This window comes from Sinocyclocheilus anshuiensis, unplaced genomic scaffold (assembly GCF_001515605.1).
Source record: "Sinocyclocheilus anshuiensis isolate Anshui unplaced genomic scaffold, SAMN03320099.WGS_v1.1 scaffold1075, whole genome shotgun sequence".
NCBI classification, from domain to species: Eukaryota; Metazoa; Chordata; class Actinopteri; order Cypriniformes; family Cyprinidae; genus Sinocyclocheilus; species Sinocyclocheilus anshuiensis.
Genome location: NW_015544163.1, coordinates 2,205,213 through 2,212,759, shown reverse-complemented (window position 1 = coordinate 2,212,759; position 7,547 = coordinate 2,205,213). Strand labels below are relative to the sequence as shown.

The 7,547-nt window shown below is 34.1% G+C and overlaps 1 pseudogene; it reads left to right on the top strand.

Annotated features, from left to right (window-relative positions):
- Nucleotides 1-6,528: 6,528 nt before the first annotated feature.
- Nucleotides 6,529-7,547, top strand: part of LOC107695660 (tetraspanin-10-like) — a 4,598-nt pseudogene continuing 3,579 nt past the window's right edge.

Genomic DNA, 7,547 nt, shown 5'->3' with positions numbered 1-7,547 from the left:
CATTCCTGCCCCTCCCTGAAAAGGTCTGCTGAACATCTGGACCTGACCGAGTCAGACAACAACACACAAGCTGAAGCTGCATTCGCAGACTTTCTGTAAAATATTACATCTTTAGCAGTCTATAATAGGGAAGAATGAAATATTGCATCATAATCTGGCCTGGCAAAAAAGTATGCAGGGGAGAAAAAGGAAAAACACGTTTTAACAGCAGATGATCTGTTTGTAAGGATTACAGCAGCCTTTTGCTTCTTTTATATCAGTTATCCTTCTTCAGTGTGTTCAGCGTTTCATCTTCAATCATATAACAAGGATTTAACATATGTTTATTTATGAAAAATCTGTCAAATCGCATATTCAGACTGTTAGGCCTATTACTATCACTCATGGTTATCTTAGAGCTAAGTAATACATTTAAAGAGACACTCGACCCACAATGGACGTTCTGTCATTATTTACTCAACTTTATGTCATTTCAAACCTGTATGGCTTTCTAACATGTTTAGAAAAATGCCTCAGTGTTACTTGTGCACACAATAAAATGTATCATGGATCAGTTTTGTTTTGGACCCCATTAACTTTCATTATAAACAGTTGCAAATTGCAACTATCCCTTTAAAGCAAAAGCTCACCCAAAAATGAACATTTGATTAAAGTTTATTCACCCTCAATGCCATTCAAGATGTAGATGAGTTTATTTCTTCATCAGAACAGATTTGGAGAAATGTAGCATTACATCACTTGCTCAGCAATGGATGCTCTGCAGTGAATGGGTGCCGTCAGAATGAGAGTCCAAACAGCTGATAAAAACATCACAATAATCCACAAGTAATCCACACCACTCCAGTCCATCATTAATGTCTGGTGTAGTGAAAATCTGTGTGTTTGTAAGAAACAAATGCATCAAGACGTTTTAATTTTAAACCTTAATTTCTAAATATGGGTCCATAATCTATAACACGCTTCCTTAAGTGAAAAAGTCCATGTACTGTTGTCCTCTCACATGAAAATCGACCAACATGATTGTTAAGAACTGTTTTGGGCTGTTTTTGCTTGTAAACGGATCTGTGCATAATTCTCTCCTGATTCAGACCAGATAACTTTTTCACTGGAGAAAGAAATATCATAATACAGGATTTTAATTGGAAGCAAAAGTTTCAAATTACTTGTCAAATTACAGTTTCATTACTTGTGGATTATTGTGATGTTTTTATCAGCTGTTTGGACTCTCATTCTGGCGGCACCCATGCACTGCAGAGGATCCACTGGTGTACAAGTGATGTAAAGCTACATTTTTCATTTTGGGGTGAACTATTCCTTTAAGAATGCAACTCAACCTGCACTATTTGTGCTGTTCAGAAATGCATTCAAAATCTCCTTTTTTTAAAGAAAACTGTAGGATCGTAGTAAAGCAATTCCCATTAGATCCATAAGGATTTCCAAGAAGTTACAGAGTAACAAACAGTTCCTTATGTGCCTTGTGGGTGTTTTTGATGGGAGTGCTCTTAATCCCAAAAGCCGTGATTACGTGCCCTTATTGTTTGCAGAATTCACGTGACATTACTTCACTGTTTTCAAAAGAGAGGCGAAAATAGATGTTCTGGGTCATATTTCATAGGCCCTTGTGAGAACGTGACTGTTATTCATTGAACTTTTGAGCTTTCATTACATAAACTGCATGTTCTGAAAGTGTGCAGAAACACTCTGGCCAAGGCGATTCCCCAGAGTCATGAGAGCATTACGTAATTCAGCATTTGAAACAAATAACAGCTTGGCCTCGCCTCCTTCCGTATCAGTAGAAATGCATTCATCAGCATGACAACATACCAGATAAGAACTATGGTATAAAAAACCTACTGCATGTTCCCAGAATCAGTCAAATATTATACATCTCCAGTCTTTGTGAGAAGCCTGAGGCGTGACAAACCGTCAAAGATCCAAACAGCTTTGGTTGATTTTGTAAAACTTAAAGGCTATAGAATAAACAATGATTTGCTCAAAAACATGTAAACTGAAAGTATATAAAAAGCTAATTGTAATTTTGATGAATTTAAAACTAGACTGAAATAAATTTGTAGTGCTTATGCAAAATTTGTCATAGTGATGCCAGGATATTGGTTGCAGCTGCTAAGGTATTGGTGGTTACTAGAAGCTTGTTTCTGCCAAATAAAAAGGCAATTGCGAATTTTTATCTCAGAATTCTGACTTTTTTTCTCTCAAATTTCTGAGTTTTGTTTTCTCAGAATTCTTTTCAGGATTGTAAGTTTATATCGCACAATTCTCAGTGTACACTCTAAAAAATGCTGGGTTAAATACAACCCAGTGCTGGGTAAAATAGGGACAAACCCAGCAATTGGGTTGTTTTGGCCCAGCGGTTGGGTTACTACCCAGAAGGTTGGGTTAAACATTTAACCCAACCACTGGGTCAAAACAAAACAACCCAATCCATTTTTTAGAGTGTATATATATCTCGAAATTTTTACTTTATATCTCACAATTCTGAGTATATATCTCGCATTTCTGAAAAGATATCTTGCAATTCTGAGTTTATCTCTCGCAATTCTGAATTTATATATCTTAATTCTGAGTTTATATCTCGAAATTCTGAATTTATATATCACAATTTTGAGTTTATATATCACAATTCCGAATTTACATATTACAATTTTGAGTTTCTATCCTAGTATTCTGAATTTATATCTTGAAATTATTACTTTTTTTCTCAAAATAGTGAGAAAAAATTCAGAAGTGTTGCAAAAAATATAAAAAATAAAATAAAGGTAATCGTGACTTTTCTTCTCAGAATTGCTAGTTTATATCTCATAATTCTGAGTTTATATCTCACAATTCTGAGTATATACCGCCCAATTCTTTATTTATCACTTTATTACTTTTTTCTTCATTTACTACTTTATTTTATTACTATTTTTTTCTCAGAACTGCAAGAAAAAAGTCAGAATTGTGAGTTTACATCTCACAATCTGAGTATATCGCTCAATTGTGAGTTTATATATTAGAATTTGAGTATATATCTTGCAATTCTGAGTTTATATCTAAGTATTCTGAGTTTATATCTTGCAATTATAAAAAAAATGTCTGAACTTTGTAAGAAAAGTCAGAAATGTGAGTTTATATCTCGCAAAAAAAAAAAAGGTAATTGCGACTTTTCTTCTCAGAATTGTGCATTTATATCTCACAATTTGGGTATGTATTTTGAAATTCTGAATTTATATCTCACAATAGTTTATATTTCACAATTAGTTTATAATTCACAATTACAGTATATCTCGCAATTTGAGTATATATCTCACAACTCTGAGTCTCAGGTTCATGTCAGTTTTTTCCAGGGATTTTTCCCCAAAGTTTGGGCTGGAATAATAATCTTAAATAATGCATAAGGAATAATAATCTTAAAATACATTAATAGTGTCTCCTCTTGATTGAAAGGTATCACTATTGCTCAAACACATGGAAATATCCTCAAACTCTTCAAAAAAGCTTCAGTGACTGAGTCATTTTGGCTGGGCGAAGTATTATAGACAGAAAAAATGAACTTTGCTACATATGGACCAGAAAAGAGAATAAGATTCATGATGCAGAACACATACGGCTGTCGAAGTGGTGTCCACAAATCCCACAGCTATTACAAATTACATAAACTGAACAAGAGTGCAATGAAGCTTTCAGGTTTTCCCCAAACCAAAAATGTAATCTCATAAATTTGGCCAAAGAACTATCAAAAGACAAGTATTTGTGCACACAGTGAGCCTAATGCCATACTAAAACAAACATGATTGAAGGCGAAATGAAACCCCCTCAGATTCATCCAAGGTCGTACTTGAGAAATGTATAAAACAGAAAGTGAGAGGTAGAGTTGAATTTCCACCTGTGTTGAAAAGAGATCCTCTATAAACAAACAGGCACTGCTAATCCAATCGAAACAGTCATTGTGAGAGTGCAGGAGAGATCAGCGTCTTCTGGACTGATTGAGTTCAGGAAAATAACTGGATGCCCTCCAGTCAGGAACGCAGAACTTCTGCAACAAAAGAATGAGGTTTATGAAAACTGTGTAGTTTTAATTGTTATAGATGAGCTTAAATTGCATCATAGGGGCGAAGAACAAACAAGAAAAAAAAAATGCACCTTTCTCCTTTGAAGACATAAATCGCAAACATTTCAGCATATCATAGTGAATGTTTTGCCAGTGACCAAATATTTAGACGGATACATTTAATTTTATAATGTAAATATAATTGAGTTACATTAATGAGAAACTAACCACAATCAGCACCGAGAATAATGGGAATTAAAATGCTCTGGTGCATGCATGCATGCATACATAAATTAATAAATGAGCAATTGCATGCATGCATACATAAATAAATGCATAAATGCAAAAATACATAGGCTACGTAAATAAATAAATAAATGCACAAGTGTAAAATAAGTAAATAAATAGTTTCATGGAAGTCTTGGCTTTCTGCTTAATAAATAGCCTAAATGCATGCATAAAATCCATGCCTGTGTGTGTGCATAAATAAATAAATAAATATTTAGTTACTTAGTATGTTTAATGGAAGTTTTTTTGCTTCATTTTGTGCATGCAAAATGTATTTAAATGCTTCTTTCTTTAGTTTGTTGGAGTGAAATATGCCCTGGACATGTTTTCATGAGATTCACTTTCAAAAGTTATGGGCTTATGAAATCTTGTGGACATTCTGGTTATAAATTCCTCCCGGAGGTCTCAACCTGTCTGGGCAAAAGGCATCAGTACAGCTCATGGATGCACTTTTACATGAAAAAGTCTGACAACAAAGCCACAGAGGAAGCACAAATGGCAATAGAAAGGAAGCACGAGATTAATACTTATTCCATTTTAAAGGAGACCACCTTTTCTTTGGCTGCTCTGCCTCAAAATGCCTGATATCCGTAAACTCCAAAAACAATCTGCTATTGTAGTTGAAGTCAAATATGTTGCCCAGCAATCGCAGAACACTGTCCAAATGATTAGGGTAAAAGCAGAAGACAGGATAATGCTCCACCTCTGACCCAGCTGAACCTCTGGATCCTGAATCTGGGCTCAAGTCCTGGACTAATCAACAGCCATAAGCTCTGATCCAATGCACAGGCACGGCCAGCAGCGCTCCGCAGAACAGGCCAGCGTGGATTTATGGAAATAATGACACCACACTGAGCCCCGGGTGCCAGAATGAAAAATCTGGCCCACTCGCTCTGTTTTTTTTTTAACGATTTCTCGCTCTCTTTCTCACCTTGTGCCATTCTCTGATTACACAGAGCTGCAGCTGTGATGGTAACACCAGTCCTAAAAAAATACAAATATGAAAACAATGGGTTATGAATACATTTTTAATTAGTTTTATAAACATTTTACATTATAAAAAAGTAAAATTCTACCTAAAATATACAACTTTTAAAATATATAGCATATAAAATCTATATAAAATATAAAATAGATAAAAAACAATGACTTGGCCTTGACAAGCTTCATATTTAATGCTGTGTCATTATAAAAGAATATATAATATCTAAAGAATATAAAAAATAAAATATATAAAATCAATGACTTCGTCTTTCAAACATCACATTTAAGGCAGTGACATAATAAAATTGACCACATGGTTCAAACAGAAGTAAGTCTTTAACAGTAATTCATTGTTTATACTTGTATTTAAGCTCAAATCTGTTATGGGGGAAAAGCCATAGTCATCCATTTTGTTTCAGAAAAACTATTATTTTTGGCAGAGCATACAAGAATAGTGACCGTACATTTTTGGACACGTACAACAATGTTTTGAAAAGAAATGTCATGGGTTATTAAGTTTTCCGCCCACAATTATAATGCTAATTTACTGCAAGTTACAACGAAATCAAGAGACACTGCCAGAGTTCATGTATTCAAATTATAAGTATGTAAATTATAAACTTACTGTGACTGTGTTGAAGCAATGTAGCACTTTAGAGTTTAATTTAGTAACAATATATCTAACTGTTTTATTTAAGAAATGGCATTAAAAAAACATAACTATTGTCCATTAAATGACAAAATGATAATAAATAAATTGCGTCATGGTTTTCCCAGACATGTCCTGGCTGAGATTTCTAAATTGCCTAAAATGTCCGGTTCTTGGCTTGGTTTTCCTACTGACTTGCTCTTTACAGCCCTCATATACTATTATGTGCAAATCTTTGCATTGCTTTGACCGTTTTCAGATCCCGCCTTCTCGCACACCACGATTGGTGGATTATGTATAATGCCTGCGCGCTATTGGTCAAAGTACTTTTCAGTCTCTACCTTCAGCAAGTATGAAAACAATAGAAAAACAAAGCCAAAACCTGGACATTTTAGACAATTTAGACACGTCAGGGAAAAAAAAGACGTATGGTCACCCTGAAATAAATGCACATGCCACATCTCTAGGAAAACAAGGACGACCTAGAGAAAACACAGAGAGCGTGGCCTGATTTCATCAGTTTTTCAGCGTGACTCATTACTGATTCCTATTAGCGGTGATGATAACCAGTTTCACTGGACACGGTTTTTCACTCTATATGAGCGTAAGTCATGTAGCAGGTGGTTTTATTATCTGAACATGTGATTTCTCAGTCATCATCTTCAGTTTCATCACATCATAAGTCTCTTCAAAAAATATATAAATAAATACAGGTAGGAAACTTGCGTCCTTCACTTAGAGAATATTTCTGGTGAAGGGAAATGTGGCAAGCTGGTGAAAAAGTTGAGGAGCAAACAATACATTTTCATGGAAATCTTTTTAATGCCAGAAAGCGAGAAGCAGCAAGAGAAATCATAAACTTTTTTTTATTTGTACCTTTACTGAATTTCATATTTAAATTTTTATTGTGTCTGGCTCTTTAGAGAGTGTCTAATTTATTATCTGAAACGTTCCCAGTGATATACTTCTAAATAAGCATCAAAGCAACTGCAGAGCTGAGATGATGCATATGTTTTTATAAATTTACGGCCTGCGCCACAGAATCTGGGTTGACGTGTTCAGATTGGCACACAACTTTCAGCCCATCGCCAGATTTAACAGGTGCATTTCATTTATCAACATAACAATGGAGGAAAAATCACAGATTTCCACAAAAATACCAGACTAGCAGTTTTTCTGTCCGAGTGATTATCAATTTGTACTCAGCGGCAAAATGTCCAGAGAAATACATTTTGAGAAGCGATACATATGATATATAGACTACAGTTCAGATCCTCCATTATTTTCATAGATGGTTTGCTAAGCAAAAGTTTGCAAACAAGTCTTTATTTTCTGTAGATCCGGTTGGTTATTATTATTATTATTATTATTAATTATTAATAATGATAATAATAATAATAATAATAATAATTATTATTATTATTAGTAGTAGTAGTAGTAAACTCCATTATCAATGAACAGAATAATGATTATTATTATTACTATTGATATTATTTATAACAATTAGTGTAGTAGTACTACAAATATTGTCAATTTGGATCAATTGAAAATCAATTTGGAAATAATAATAACTTATAA